This window comes from Bos javanicus, chromosome 23, assembly GCF_032452875.1.
Source record: "Bos javanicus breed banteng chromosome 23, ARS-OSU_banteng_1.0, whole genome shotgun sequence".
NCBI lineage: Eukaryota > Metazoa > Chordata > Mammalia > Artiodactyla > Bovidae > Bos > Bos javanicus.
Genome location: NC_083890.1, coordinates 37,047,655 through 37,064,131, shown reverse-complemented (window position 1 = coordinate 37,064,131; position 16,477 = coordinate 37,047,655). Strand labels below are relative to the sequence as shown.

The 16,477-nt window shown below is 40.3% G+C and overlaps 2 long non-coding RNA genes across 3 annotated transcripts in view; one reads left to right on the top strand and one right to left on the bottom strand.

Moving 5' to 3' along the window:
• Positions 1–16,477, bottom strand: part of LOC133236620 (uncharacterized) — a 145,230-nt gene that overhangs the window by 22,737 nt on the left and 106,016 nt on the right. For both annotated transcript variants that reach the window (XR_009732947.1, XR_009732946.1), the window contains one exon: positions 5,873–6,052. This is a non-coding gene — a long non-coding RNA (uncharacterized LOC133236620). The remainder of the gene's footprint in view (positions 1–5,872; positions 6,053–16,477) is intronic.
• LOC133236622 (uncharacterized) lies at positions 125–14,765 on the top strand. The gene is made up of 3 exons (XR_009732949.1): positions 125–2,692; positions 5,829–5,938; positions 6,304–14,765. It is a non-coding gene; the product is annotated as an uncharacterized LOC133236622 (long non-coding RNA).

The following is a 16,477-nucleotide window of genomic DNA, read 5'->3' as shown; positions in this document are numbered from 1 at the left end:
TAAAATCCTCATGTGCTAAACCTAACATCTGGGTCATTTCAAGGTCTGTTTCTATTTTTTATCCCTTGATTCTTTGCAGATTTAATAATATTTTATTGCATGCTATATATTGTAAATGATACATTGTAGGGAGAATTTGTTGTAGGGAGATGTTGTCTCCCTTTAAAGGGTGATGAGTTTTGTTTTGGTAGTGGTTACATAATTTGTATTGATGAATCTTGATCTAGTCAGACTTTGTTTTAGAATGTCTTAGAATGGTCAGTTACTATTTTTGCCCTAACTCCTGTGGAATGGCTTTTATTCTAAGATATAAATTTTACTAAGAAATGGCTTTATAAGAGTCTCAATTGAATATCTTATGTTTTCATTGAGGATGTTCACTCCAGCTGGGCTGCAATCCCAAAGTCTCCAAACTCTGGGTGATCACTAATACCTCTTCAGCTCTCAGCCTCCAGCAGCAGAATTCAGAGTCAGACTTTGTACATGTCCTTCTCAGTTCTTGGCCCAGGATCTGAGGGATTCTCCACCCAGTTTTCTCAGGCTCCAGCTCTGTATAACTTCCCTTTCTCTGGCCATGCCCCCACACATTCTAGCTGCCTTCAAAACACCTTCTGATAATAGTGGTAATATGGATAACTCTATCTTGTTTCTGATTTTAACAGAACTGTCTTTAGTATTTCATTGCTAGTTTCCAATAAGTGCTCTTAGAATTTTTCCTTTATTTTACTTAGAGGTTTCACCATGAATTATATCAATTACTCTTTTACCATATATTGGTATAGTCCTATAATTTCCCCTGAATTTTTTTTTTGTTATATTAACACTTTTTTTAAAATTTTATTTTATTTTTAAACTTTACATAATTGTATCCCCTTGAATTTATTAATGAAATAAATTATGTTGATAAAATTTCTAATTCACATTCTTAGATCTCTGTAATAGATCCATCATTTATACACTGATAGGTATGTTTTTCAATTTTTCAAGCCCTTAACATTTCAATTAATAAACCAGAATAATAAGTTTTAAAACATAGTGTGCTTTACCAAGAAAAGGAAAAACACTAAGTTTCAGTCATTTTGTCTTAACTAAACATACCAAGGCAAGTAAATATAGTTAAAAGAAGTTTGTACTTCATCTCTCTACTTATGTTTACTAAGACAGTTCCATTCAGCTTTATAGAAGTATAATTGATGACAATTGCACATTAAAGGCCAAGTTGATATTGTGAAGTGAAAATAGATTCCTGGATCTACCTCTTATGAAGCAAGTGACCTTGTTTAAGTTACGTACCCACTCAGAGCTTCAGTTACCATCTCTGTAAGGTCCGGGTAAACCACACCTATCCTGCCAGGTTAATGGTAGCATCAAATGTGATGATGGATGGGGGTATGTTTTATAAGCTGTAAGTTATTGTTGGTGGCTATTTTCTTTTTCTTCAAAATTTCTCTATTCTATTTCTTTTAAAAATTAAGACTAGTATTTTTTAAAGCAGTTTAAGGTCCACAGCAAATTTGAGAGGAAAGTTTACAGAGCTATCCCATATATACTTCCTGCCCCTACATGTGCACAGCCTCCCTCTTTATCTGCATCTCCCACCAGAGTGAGGCACTTGTTACAGTGATTCACTTCCATTGCTACATCATGATCCTCCACAGTGCTTGTTTACATTAGGGTTCACTCTTGGTGCTGAACATTCTATGGGTTTAAACAAAAGTATAATGACATGTCTCCACCGTTACAGTATCATGCAGGGTATTTTCACTGCTCTAAAACTCCTCTGTACTCCGTTCAACTCTCTCTCTCTCTCCAAACCTCTGATAACCACACTGCTGTTTTGTTTTGTTTTGTTTTAATCTCTGTCGTTTTGCCATGGCTGTTCTTTGTTACCTGTGGTCCCCAAGGACTGCACAGTTGACACAGGACATTCCTTGTTAAGGAAAGGACTGTGGGGAGACTCTCTCTTGACCCTTGTTATCACCTGTCCGCCACTGGGTTCGCTATCCTGGCGGTGGGGCAGGACCCCCTGTTGTTTTTTGGACAGGCAAAGAAGGGAAGAAGAAATCCACTCGCATTCCTTGCAAGAGAGGGAAAAAAGGAAAAGGGAAGAGGAAATTCATTTGTCTCTGAGGGGAAAAGGAGGGAAGAAACGTACAAGAGATACACTTCTGTAGGCTGGGAGTCTACCAGAAGCAGAATTTTTACCCTGCCTCCAGTATCCCTGTGAGAACTAGGTCTTAGTTTTTCTTAAAGAAACAATGGGAAATGATTTTAACCCTCCAGTTCAACTACCTTAACATTTAAACAGATTTTTAGAGGCAGGTTTGGAACCTGCCTAACCACCTAAAGAATCCTGGGAGATTTTTTATTTGTTTGATTGTTCTTTTTGTGGGTTTTTTTTAATGCATTATATATTAAACAATCATACAAAAAACATAAAACCTTGTAAAGCTGTTTTGTAACTTACCTCACCTTTCTGTTTCTACCCAGATGCTTCATATACACTTCATCAGCTAAAGCTCAAAATGCCTAAGCACACGACAGCGAGCAATGCTTATGAAGGGTCCTATTGAATGGCTGAAGAAAGGTGATCAGACATCAGAATTTATAGCAGAGAAAGCAGCTGTTCTGTTTTGGAAAGCCATGGAATTGCTTTGGGGTGGTCTTCAAGGAGCAGTCAACAAGCCTTCAGGTGAATGTCAGATACTCAGGGCTGCCTGACCCCAGGCAATAAGAATAATGGAGAGTTGTGGACAATTTCAGAGTTGAGAGTGTCTTAAAAGTAAGACTATTCTTGGCAAAGTAGCCAAAGTTTTACACATATAGAAACATATTAAACAAATGTGCACAGATGCCCTTCAACTTGACACTCTGGGCAGTAAAACCATTAAGTGGCAATATTAGGCCTTAAGTACATTCACTTGAACTAGTTTAACTTATGTTTCAGATAATGAATCAAGTAAGTTCTTAGAATTTCACTCTTCTTATTTTTCTTTCTTCTGAATTTAAATCCTAGTTCACTCCTAGGTTTCAGTATTCTGGGAGATCTGATTTGTATAAAATAGATGTAAAGATAAGCCCTCCTTATTTATAACCAGACCACAGAATGGTCAGTGGTGAGAGAAATATCCCCCTGGTTCAGCTCTGTAATCCTGAAGACAGCTAAAGGAGAAGTTGGTTGGTAGGCAGGTATCTGTTGATGGCATGATGCACTTAGATCTGCTTTCCATGGGTAATGTTCTCTTTGGTTGGTAGCCTGGTTTGTTGTTTTTCAGGAAAAATACTGCAGATATATACATATACTTCCATGCTGCTCTTCTTCTGGTTTCCACAATCCAGGATCGAAGCTTGCCCTCTGTTTCATTTGTGTCCCTTTAGAGACTCAAAATTGATATATGAAGTGGAATTAGCTTGGGTTGATGCAAAGAAAGGTCAGGGACTTTTCAAAAACAGTGATGGAAAAAGGATTAAATAAACCAGACAAACCAAGATGGCAGGAGAAAAGAAAAAAAAAAAGGGAAGAACCAAAAATGATGATTAATGTTGATGATGCTGGTTTAATTGAGAAATATAAAGGCTGCAAAACATTGTGAAATCAAATTAATGACCTGGAAAATAAACTCAGACTAAGAAATGTCGGATTGGAGAATAATCTTGATGGGGTAGAAGAAACAATGACAGTTTTTCCCCCATAGAACATTGCAAAACTGCTTTGGGTGAATAATTTTTAATTCCTTCCACAAGATGTATCTTAATTTCACTAAAGTTTGATGCAATCTGTATTTTATATGTGAAATGAAAAATTCTTACAGTGAAAAGACAAATAACTTGCTTTGGCCTCTGATGACTTTCTGTTTCTGTAGAGAAGCTGACAGTTACTGGCTTTGATTGTTTTTGATTATATAGGATGAAAATCAAAGTTGTTAACAGTCCTAAACATTATGAGTCAAATGCTTATCTGGCTACCTCCAATGATCATACTTAAAACGCATACTCCTTCGAACTATTATCTTGATAAGTATCTTTTCAAGGTTGTGCTGAATCAAAAGAATTTTTGAATAGTAAAGAGGAAAGTATTTTAGAGAGGATGAGAGCAGCAAAGTACTTTCTTTGTTCCTGATCCTAACTTGAGATTCCCAGAATCAGTCCTAGAGTCACAGTGGGTAAATGGCCTTTTTATTTATGGGATGTGGTATGATGCATCATTATTACACAAATAGTAGATAACAGTTGTTGAACATCTTTTCTATGTCTGCATCTATGCCAGACATGGTTCTAAGTGCTTTATATATGTAAATTCAGCTGGGTTGCACTATCATCCATGTACGATTGGTATCCTCATTTTAAAGATAAGAGCGAGCTGCAGAGTTAAATCATGGCCCCAGGTCACACAGCTATTACAAAAGAGGCTGGACTCATATCCAAGTTATTCTGGCTCCAGAATCCATTCTTTCAACCACAATACTGTGGTTCTGAGATATTTAAAGACACTGGGATTTTAAAAATAATCTATTTCTGGCAGTCAGTATAAAAATATATTCATGTATCCCAGGAATAGTTTTGTTAGCAAAAGGAAATCTTTCTCCCTCTCTTTTTTTTTCTTTGTTACTCATTCATTTTAAGTCAGTTTAAATACAAAACAAGTCAGAGTTTTCTGCACTGCCAAAAAGAGTCCAGTAAGGTGTGGAGCACACAACAGAAACGCATGCTTAAAGGGACTTTGTTTTATCTTCCTGGCCTGAAAGGGATCATATTTTCCTTTTTTAAAAAAATATGGAGCTAAAGTTTAAAAGAAACTGATTTTTTGTTTTAATTAATTTTATTTCCTTTGACATAATGGCCAGTTTATTTATTTGACCGAACCACGAGGCATGTGGGATCTTAGTTCCCTGACCAAGGATGGAACCCATGCCTCCTGCAGTGGGGGCATGGAGTCTTAGCCACTGAACCACCAGGGAAGTCCCCATAATGGCCTGTTGATATTACACAACAGCAGTGATTTTTAAAAAAAAAATGCTTCAATTCAGAGCAGAGAAGAAGGAACATGTTTTGAACCATGGAATGAGAAGGTGTGAGTAACTCCTGGCTTACCAGGAGCAGAGATAAATGCAGAAGAAGGGAATGAGTTGGTTACTACATCCCTCACTGCAGTAGGAAGCACAGTGTCTCTCAACATGATGGATATCTCAACACCAGAGCTGGAAAGAGGATTTGTTGGGTTTTTTTTCCACCCAAAGGATAATTTTACACAGTCTCTCAAGATGGTTGAGGTGGCTGTAATCTGGCCAAAGTTTCTTGAAGGCTGGAGAGTACACGTACAGCAAAATAGAGAAGAGAGACTGGAAGCAGCGTGGGAGAGATGAGCCCCACTTGCCACCCATCCACTACTACACCCACCGCTTTTTCTTCCTGCTCTGCAGGGCTCAGTGTTTGCCACCAAAGTGGAAGAAAGGGTCTTTGTGAGCCTGGGGGCTCAAACAGGTGAGAGGAAATGCACCTGAAGAAAGAGTGGTAAGAGTTTAGAAAAAAATGTTAAAAGCTGTGGAATTCCGTCACAACTCAACAGGATGGAATTCCATCAAAACCACGCATCTCAGATGCCATTGCTGAGAGTCAAAGACTAAGCTTAGATCTCTACTTTTTACATTATAATTAGGAAAAAGTATATAGCCTCTTTCTTGTTTACAGAGCTTTCTGGCTACAGAAAAAAAAAATTTCTCAAGGTTTTGTATGCAGAAGGATGACTTAAATAGCTTTAAGAGTTATTTCTTTTGCAAAGAGTATGTGTCCTTGCAATTTTAGTAATTAATTTATTTGTGGTATCATAGGTTAAGCCCACATTTGATGAGAATGCTGATGGATGAAGACATACCTGTATTGCGATTTTTGCAGTGGACCATGATTCTAGATTTTATGCTTGAAGACGCGGACAAAGCAGGTACTAGGTCTCTTGGCAGATGTTTTTATCTGTAATTGGGACACTTGCAGTTACTTCTCAGTGGTGAGGATCAGTGCATTGGTGGTGTTGAATCATGTCGCTTGACTTGACAACCTGTGAGTAGAGATTTGAGTGCTGCAGCAAGCAAGGTATTGTATCACTTCTGATTTTATAAATTGTGGAATTGTGAATAGCAGCTCTGACGGCAGATTGCACGTGAAGACTCTCAAAGGCATTTTACTTCATGCTTTCTAAGATGGTAAAATCATGATAAACTTTATGCAGATCCCCCCAAAAAAGGGTAGAGTTTGGGTGAGATTTCATATGAGATACAAGAGTTTGGATGACCTTTTTTTTCAATATAGCCAATTTTACAACTGATGAAGAGTTAAAATTCTACTGAAGATTTCTTCTTACAGGGTAAGTTTTATTTATATTTTCCAAAATTATGTGCTTTATGATTTTGTCATAATGTCCATTCATTAAAATATAGAAAATTAGAAGTAAATATGTCTGAAAGAGTCACGTACTTTAACCAGTTCCACAAGCAGTGAGAGTAGAAACTGAGTTAGGAACACAGGAAGTCTGATTTCTGAGCCAGTGCTTTCTCTGTGGCATCACAGTTTATCATTTAGCTAATTTAATATTCTACTTTTTGTTTTGACTTAACATTGTGCCAAAAGTGTATTTGAAGTAAATCTTTCTTAGGGGGAGATAGATCATTCTGCCAAGTACCCCACCAGTGTTTTTGAACAGGTAAAAAAAAATCTTATGTCAGTGTTCAGGGTAAAGATCAAAATGCTGGAAGGTTCACACTGTGGTGTCTGGATCCTGCTGGAAACACAGGGTATTATACAAAGGCTATTGCATCCCTCCTCACCCCTGGTTGGGGTTTTGCAGGGTCAGTAAGAAGAGGCGATGACCACATCTATCTTTATTTCTAGAAGTCAGAGAACAGCTTGGTAAATTTTATCTGAGAAGAAGATAGAATTTTAAAAATATTTAAGTAGGTATGTATGCCAGGTCTTAGTTGCAACACTCAGGATCTTTGATCTTCACTGTGGTGTCCGTGATCTTTTTAGTTGAAGGATGTGGGATCTTTAGTTGTAGCACGTGACTCTAGTTCCCCGACTAGGAATCGAACCCACACCCCCTGCATTGGGAGTTTGAAGTGTTAGCCACTGAACCACCAGGGAGGTCCCAGGAAGGAGACAGACTTTTGTTTTAATATTTGTTTATTTGGCTGCATCAGGTCTTAGTTATAGCAAGCAGACTCTACTTTGCATCATGCGGACTCTTTCATTGCGGCATACAGACTCTCTAGCTGTGGCACAGGCTCAGGAGTTGTGGTATGTGGGCTTAGTTGCCACATGCCACGTGGGATCTTAGTTCCCCAACCACAGATCGAACCCACGTCCCCTGCATTGCAAGGTGGATTTTTAACCACTGGATCACCAGGGAAATCCCGGGAAGGAGGTAGAATTTTTAAGAGAAATATCTAAACCATAAGAGAAAGAAATGGAAATTTGTTTCCTAGGAATTACTGAAAAAAGAAAGGAGAAAAATCTCCCCTAGCTCACATGGTTAAAGTGTGTCTTTGCATGCCAATGAATGTATAGGGGTGTCAATTAGTTGTTTCTAAGCTTTAGATCTGTAAGGAATGGAGAGAAGTCAAAAAGCAAAGCAAAGGATAAAGAGTAATTCAGTATAATACTCTCAAAAAGCTGCAGCTGAGTAATACTAGCACCCAGCTTATTGTAGGACGTGGGTTTTCCGATCACAGGGTTGGGAACCCTCCATTCCTCCTGGGGGCCCCTTGCATCTCCTGGAGGCCTTCCCCCACTGCCACTCTGCTCCCTCCTAGGCAGCTGTTGGCTGTTCCTTCATCTGCTGTTTTCTGGGCTCCCATTTTCCTCCAGGACATCACTGCACTCCATCATACACATGCTCCTTGTCATGGATGCGTCTCCTATGTAGATGTACTCTATAGTTGGTGAAGTACCAGACTCATCTTACAGTTTGTAAATTATGCTTGGATTCAGGCGCAACCTCTCTACCAAAGCTGTGCAGCTAAGAGCTGCAGCTCATATCACATGCCCTGAGTAACACCCAACCCCCCTGCCCCTGCCCATCACTTGCCAGCAAGATTTGTTTTCTCTGCAGAAAAACATGCATTGCCCCACGCTGGCAGTCACTTGTTTTAGCACTGGCTAATCACCAATACTGTTTGTGTTAAGTGAGATTCATAGATGCTGATTGCATTTATTGCATAAATTACTTCATTATTAAAATCAGGTCATTTGAGCCCCCAAACCATTAACATGAAGGTTATTAACATAATTTCATAAGCTAATAAATCAAGCACAGGAAAAGAATTAAAGGGTTCTTAGTGATAAGTGTTTCTTCAGAGATTAAGGAACACAATTTTCTTATGCATATATTAACATTTTATGAGTGGGTTCTCACAAGAGCAGTTTTTTTCTCTCTGCATACATGACTCACAGTCCATCTTCTTCATACTCGGCCTCTCTGAAACTCATTTTCAAAATTAAGGTTTTTTTTTTTCCCCCTTTTCAAATAACTATAAAGCAATTTTCAGCTGAACCCATTAGCCTTCTGTGATATGCACTGCCTATAAAAATTCTTATCTTTTCACACTTCTTACACTGCGAAAGCTTTGGGATGGAGGGAAGGCAAGGTGGAAATGGAAGGAAAAATACCTTGGATTGGTCTTAGATAATGCCATTTTCATTCCGGGTGAATTTCAAATATAGTCCTAGTCTTAAGAGGTCCTAGTGAAGTTCTAATTATCTCTCTAATTACAACACATACTGAGGTTAAGTGTTCTTATCAAATGGTGCATTAAAAATGGGTTTTATTCCCAGGCTGGATCTAATAGGCTCTGATGCTGGCCTGAACACAGAGAGACTGCTTCCCTCGTTCATTTCGCTCACCAGATTGTGAAAGACTCTGCGGGTCAGAGCCATCATTATCCAGGGCAATGACGTTGCCTAGAAACGAAGAGAAGTTCCAATGTAAATCTGACTATAACAACTTTATCCTGTGTGCAATTTGTGTAATGTTTTTAGCAAATAGCAACTGATGGATCATAATTGAAATACGTAGACTGTTGTTAGCAAGCGTTACGTGTGATTATACAGGTGAACTGGGGAGATGGGTGGGACCAATGATTCTTTCTAAGAACAAGGGTAGTGAATCACACTATATCTTTCCCTCTGTATCTTCCGTGACTATGAATATTCCCCTGAATAAAGCACAAACTCCACCCAGACCTATTCCTTCCCCTCTCCTTAAAACCTTTCAACAGCATCTCATTGCTCTTTGGTTTAAAAAAAAAAAAAAAAAGAATTTCTCAGCATGGCCCACAAGCCTCGTGTGGTCTGGAAGTGGAAGTGGAAGTGAAGTTGCTCAGTCATGTCTGACTCTTTGTGACCCCATGGACTGTAGCCTACCAGGCCCCTCCATCCATGGGATTCTCCAGGCAAGAATACTGCAGTGGGTTGCCATTTCCTTCTCCAGGGGATCTTCCTACCCAGGGATCGAACCCAGGTCTCCCTCATTGCAGGCAGACGCTTTAACCTCTGAGCCACCAGGGAAGCCAAAGTCACGTGGTCTAGACTGTCTTTATTGGTCCAACCTCGTTTCATAGCTGGCTTTGCGATTCTGCTTCCTTCAGATCTTTATAAGCACTTTTTCTCTGCCCATCACAGGGCCTTTGCACAGGTTTCCCTACCTAATTATAATATTTTCTGCTCTCTGAACCCATTGATTTCTATTGATTCTTCAGATCTCAGCTCAAGAACCACCTCATCCAGGAAGGCTTCCTTGACTTTTATTATTAGGTCAAATCTTTTCTGGTTCTGATAATACCATGAGTTGCTCAATGAGATGTTAGCACAATTGCCATTTTAAGTTTTCTAGTGTGTATTTTTCTTACTATGAACATGCTTACATGGTGAAAAAAATCAACATAAAGATGTATATTTAGCTATCTAGCTTTGATTCTTGTTCTCATTTACCCCACAACCTCTCCTTTGAGAGACAAATATTTTTCTTTATTAGTTTCTTATCTATCTTTCCAATATTCCTTTTTTGCAAGAACACATACAAATACATATCTTGTTTCTCCCCCATTTAACACAAAAGATAAGATACTTTATGGGAAGGGAATAATGTCGAAAGGGAGGGAAGTATATAGAGGCTACAATAGACAGGAACAGAAGAGACAATTTTTTTATTTGGTTCGACTTTCAAATTTTTATTTTATATTGGAGTATAGCCAATTAACAATGCTGGGATAGCTTCGGGTGGACAGCAAAGGGACTCGGTCATATATATACATGTATCCATTCTCCCCAACACTTCCCTTCCATCCAGGCTGCCACATAACACTGAGCAGAGTTCCCTGTAGTATATAGTAGGTCCTTGTTGGTTATCCATTTTAAATATAGTAGTGTGTACATGACCATCCCAAACTCCCTATTCTGAAGAGACTATTTCTTATAGATCCTGTGAGGATGGAAAAGTATACATTTCTGCCCTCAAGGAGGTTATACTCTGGTAGAGAGCTATGCACATTCCTTCAAAGAAAAATGTGCAGTATGACAGAGCCTGTGTCTGTGATGACTTTTTTTTAAAAAGTCTTTTTTGAATTTGTTGCAATATTGCTTCTGTTTTATATTTTGGTTTTTCGGCCGCGAGGCATATGGGATCTTAGCGCCCCAACTGGGGGTTGAATCCGAACCCCCTGCACTGGAAAGCATTCTCTTAACCCACTGGACCACCAGGGCAGTCCCTCTGATGACTTTCTGTTGATGTGCTTCTAGACCCTGCCCTCCAGGCTTCTTTTACATGAAAGAGAAGTAAGACCTTTGTCCTGTGCGGGTCTTCACAGTTTGTTGTTGTTGTTCAGTCACTAAGTCATGTCTGACTCTCTGTGACCCCATGAACTATATAGCACACCAGGTTTCCCTGTCCTTCAGTATGTCCCTGGGTTTGTTCAAACTCATGTCCATTGACTCAGTGATGCCATCAAACCATCGCATCCTCTGTCATCCCCTTCTCCTCCTGCCCTCAATCTTTCCCAGCATCAGGGTCTTTTCCAGTGAGTCATCTCTTTGCATCAAGTGACCGAAGTACTGGAGCTTCAGCATCAGTCCTTCCAATGAATATTCAAGGTTGATTTCCTTTAGGATTGACTCTTTTGGTCTCTTGGGAATCCAGGGGATTCTCCAGAATCCTCTCCAGTACCACAGTTCAAAAGCATCAGTTCCTCAGTGCTCAGCCTTCTTTATGGTCCAACTCTCACATTTGTACCTTATTTAGGGTTCTGTTATTCACAGCCAGACCTAATCCTAACTGAACAGACTCATAGAAAAGACCTGGAGAATTATTAACAGCCTTTAAACAAGACCCACATGCTGTGTCTGGATAATAATAATTTTTTAAAAAATATTTACAAGGGAGAGGAAGATCAAAATTGTATGTCAAAGGGCATGTTCCCTTTATATGCCCATAATGCAGTTCAGTCCTCAGCGATCAGTGCAAAGAAATAGAGGAAAACAACAGAATGGGAAAGACTAGAGATCTCTTCAAGAAAATTAGAGATGCCAAGGGAACATTTCATGCAAAGATGGGCTCGAAAAAGGACAGAAATGGTATGGACCTAACAGAAGCAGAAGATAAGAAGAGGTGGCAAGAATACACAGAAGAACTGTACAAAAAAGAGCTTCACAACCAAGATAATCGTGATGGTGTGATCACTCACATAGAGCCAGACATCCTGGAATGTGAAGTCAAGTGGGCCTTAGAAAGCATCACTACGAACAAAGCTAGTGGAGGTGATGGAATTCCAGTTGAGCTATTTCAAATCCTGAAAGATGATGCTGTGAAAGTGCTGCATGCAATATGCCAGCAAATTTGGAAAACTCAGCAGTGGCCACAGGACTGGAAAAGGTCAGTTTTCATTCCAATCCCAAAGAAAGGCAATGCCAAAGAATGCTCAAACTACCACACAATTGCACTCATCTCACATGCTAGTAAAGTGATGCTCAAAATTCTCCAAGCCAGGCTTCAGCAATACGTGAACCATGAATTTCCAGATGTTCAAGCTGGTTTTAGAAAAGGCAGAGGAACCAGAAATCAAATTGCCAACATCTGCTGGAACATCAAAAAAGCAAGAGAGTTCCAGAAAAACATCTATTTCTGCTTTATTGACTATGCCAAAGCCTTTGACTGTGTGGATCACAATAAACTGTGGAAACTTCTGAGATGGGAATACCAGACCACCTGACCTGCCTCTTGAGAAACCTATATGCAGGTCAGGAAGCAAGAGTTAGAACTGGACATGGAACAAAAGATTGGTTCCAAATAGGAAAAGGAGTACGTCAAGGCTGTATATTGTCACCCTGCTTATTTAACTTATATGCAGAGTACATCATGAGAAACACTGGGCTGGAAGAAGCACAAACTGGAATCAAGTTTGCCAGGAGAAATATCAATAACCTCAGATATGCAGATGACACCACCCTTATGGCAGAAAGTGAAGAGGAACTCAAAAGCCTCTTGATGAAAGTGAAAGGAGAGTGAAAAAGTTGGCTTAAAGCTCAACATTCAGAAAACTAAGATCATGGCATCCGGTCCCATCACTTCATGGGAAATAGATGGGTAAACAGTGGAAACAGTGGCTGACTTTATTTTTTGGGGCTCCAAAATCACTGCAGATGGTGATTGCAGCCATCAAATTAAAAGACACTTACTCCTTGGAAGGAAAGTTATGACCAACCTAGATAACATATTAAAAAGCAGAGACATTACTTTGCCACCAAAGGTCCGTCTAGTCAAGGCTATGGTTTTTCCAGTGGTCATGTATGGATGTGAGAGTTGGACTGTGATGAAAGCTGAGTGCCAAAGAATTGATGCTTTTGAACTGTGGTGTTGGAGAAGACTCTTGAGAGTCCTTTGGACTGCAAGGAGATCCAACCAGTCCATTCTAAAGGGGATCAGTCCTGGGTGTTCTTTGGAAGGAATGATGCTAAAGCTGAAACTCCAGTACTTTGGCCACCTCATGAGAAGAGTTGACTATTGGAAAAGACTCTGATGCTGGGAGGGATTGGGGGCAGGAGGAAAAGGGGACGACAGAAGATGAGATGGCTGGATGGCATCACTGACTTGATGGACGTGAGTTTGATTAAAGTCCGGGAGTTTGTGATGGACAGGAGGCCTGGCGTGCTACAATTCATGGGGTTGCAAAGAGTCAGACACAACTGAGCAACTGAACTGAACTGAACTGAATGCAGTTCAAAGATTCTGGAAGGGTAGAAAGTCCCAGGGAACTAAGCTATCAGCAAAAGGAAGCCCACAAAGTGTTAAGGAAGCTGGGATGTGACACACACTGGCATCTTGGGCTCTCAGAAGCTGGGCTCGAAACGTGGAGATGTAGACTTTGGTGGCATGGTGTGTCTCAACCATGGAACTGACTTTGGTTTATGGTTCCTAATATATTAAAGTCACTTTATGTTAATAGTGATGATATCTCTCCTTATTTAAGCCACTCTTGGGAATTTGAAAGGAGATAGCCAAAAAAACTCCAGGCCGGCATGCTTCCACAGAACAAACTACCCGAGGAGTTTCCTGCTGAAAATGCAGTGACCTGGGTGTTGCATACAGTAGACAAACTGAGCTCCGGGAAGGAGGGTGACTCCCTAGACCACCCAGCCCGTTAGTGAGGCTTTGAACTCTCCTCCCTTGAGGCTCCTAGGCCCATTCACTCTCCTCAGCACTGGCTTATCTAGAAATTTAATCCACTCTCCTTCAGGAAAAGTGGTTGTGCCCTGGGAAGGCGGCTGGGGCAGAGGAGAACATTCATCTTAGCCATAAAGTCACGGGCAATCAAACACTGAGCTTTCATCTACCACCCATAAAAGAGAAGTTCAGCTTTCAAAATGTCTGCAGAAAAGGTTCTTTCAAGTTGTGCCTTTCCGACTGTAAGAAATGAGTCCTGCATATGAGTCCTGCTTGAGATGGTGCCTGATGAGACACTTGGTGTGGGGTTGAGAGATGCAGGGCAAGGCAGTATTCTCCTGTCTTCCCTGTGGATTTGAGATCTCCAGGTCCCAAGAATTGACAGTGGACCAGTCACAGCTACGGTTTCAAAGTTGTACTTGAGATCATGAAATCATACATAAAGCAAATGTTTTCTCTAATGCTCGATAATAATTTCCCAGTGCACAGAGCCCTTCAAACAACAATATTGCTGTGTTTTTTTTTTAACCCAAAACCCAATATACTGTTTCTTTCTACTAAATCTTTCAGCATATTCCTTACTCGTTGCAAATTTCTACCACCCATCTGTGTACAAAGGTGCTAAATCTGAGTTGGATATAACAAATCCTCATATAATGGGAGTCGTGCTTTTTTCAAAGGCTTTCTTCCCCGTTGCTTCAGGAATGCAGCTATCTCCGAATCTCAGGTTTTTAACACTGAAAGAAACCTCTTAGTTCAATATATAAAAGAATCCAATCCCTTCATTTATAAATGAGAAATACTGAGGCCCAAAGAGAAGAAAGATTGTGCCCAAGGTCACGGAGCCAGTTGGAGTTTTAATAAGTATCTCTTCAATTGCTTTTCTGTCTTTGCAGAACAGATTAAAAAGACATAGCTTTTCTTCTCCTTCTGTTTTTTTAGCCACCCAGCATTCCAGTTGAGGTCTCGTGTTTGGAATCAGAAATATAGGACAACAAAGTACTACAATATACAATTCATCAAATATATATATACACATATATATATATATTCTTTTTTTTTTTTACTCAGAACAAAATGTATCATAACAATTCATTCTTTCTCACCTTTGTCATCAGCCTTCTATGCATGAGATGAATGGGCTGTTCTCTGCACCGAGGTGCGTTGTGGAGATGTCATGCATTAACAGCTAATTAGGAGCATTTCAGAGCAGAAGCTGGCCTGCTAGCACAGCTGAGATTCTGTGTCATGGTGCTGTTGGACGCAGCTGCAGCTCATGGGTGTCCACAAAGAGCGCCCAGCACAGTGGAGACAATTAGCCCAGGGTTAGAAGAAGGCTTCTGAGAGCAGCCAGGGTGCTCGCTTGGAGCCTGCCAAGTAGCTGTGTCGGCTTTTGGTCTGAGCAAACTGCTAGATGCCCAAAGGCCCCTGGTAACCCACCGTGAGCTCCCAACACCTCTTCAGATATTCACAGGGAACAAACTGCAGGCATCCAGAAGGGGCAGCAGATACTTGTGAAAAGGGCCGTAGTGCTAAGAGGAGGAGACAGAGATCATCGGCACCACCTGCCTCTAAGTGGGTGATGTTTCTGTCTGACTCACCTGCACTGTCGAAACATCAACAGCCGTTGGCCAAGCTTTCAGTCCCCAGACAGAAGTAAAACAATTAATGACACAGCATGCTTTGGGGAAGGAGGAGAGAGCATGACATATTAGGATACCATCACTAGAGGTGATAAAATCCACACCTTCTATACATGATTTATCTGATTTACTATGGACAGTATCACTAGTATGTATCAAAGTTCTACTTGATGCATTCCAGGGAATTCAGTATTTTGCCTTCATTGAAATTGATGAGGGTGTAGTAGTTTTCACTTCTCATTTCAGACATTTAGAATGAGAAGGGCCTTGCTTTTCTAGCTTCAACTCCAGAAAAACAAATAGTGGATTCCTCAGTATTTATTCAGCAACAACTCAGTATTCATGGGCCTGTGCTCCAAGATGTTGGGATTAAAGCTGGACCCACCTGATTCTTGGAGTACTTTATAAGCATCACGTAAGTCATATAAATATTGAGCACCTGTTCTGGACCAGGCAAAGAAGAAGACTGTTTAGACATTACTATTTTGAGATGGCTACTAGTGAAGGACAAGGAAGCCTGGTGTGCTACAGTCCATGGTGTTGCAAAGAGTCAGACGTAACTGAACAACTGAACAAGAACTGGGTAATTGGGGCTTCCAAGGTGGCTTGGTGGTAAAGAATCTGACTGCCAGTGCAGGAGATGCAAGAGATTCAGATTCAATCCCTGTGTTGGGAAGATTCCCTGGAGAAGGAAATGGCAACCCACTCCAGTATTCTGCCTGGGAAATCCCATGGACAGAGGAGCATGGTGGGTTATGGTGCATGGGGGCCGCAGAGAGCCAGACATGACTGAGCACACACAAATACACTCTTGGTAATTGCCACCTTCACTTCCTTTCTTTTTCCTTCACAGGGAATTCAAAAACTTCTGAATGCTTTCACTAGTGTTTAGTGAAAACTAATAGAAACTGATTGTCATGCAGAGCACAAAGAATATAATTGGTTTCACAATTACTTAATTCTCCCCAAAAACAAACCATAGGGACTTCTAGCTAAACATAACAGATAAAACAAACAAACATGATTATATCTCCATTCCCACTCAAAGCCTCAGTAGGATGACAGTAAGAGAATGGAAAACATATGTCGGTGAGGGCCATGGGGACAAAAGAGGAAATAACATTATTTTGAA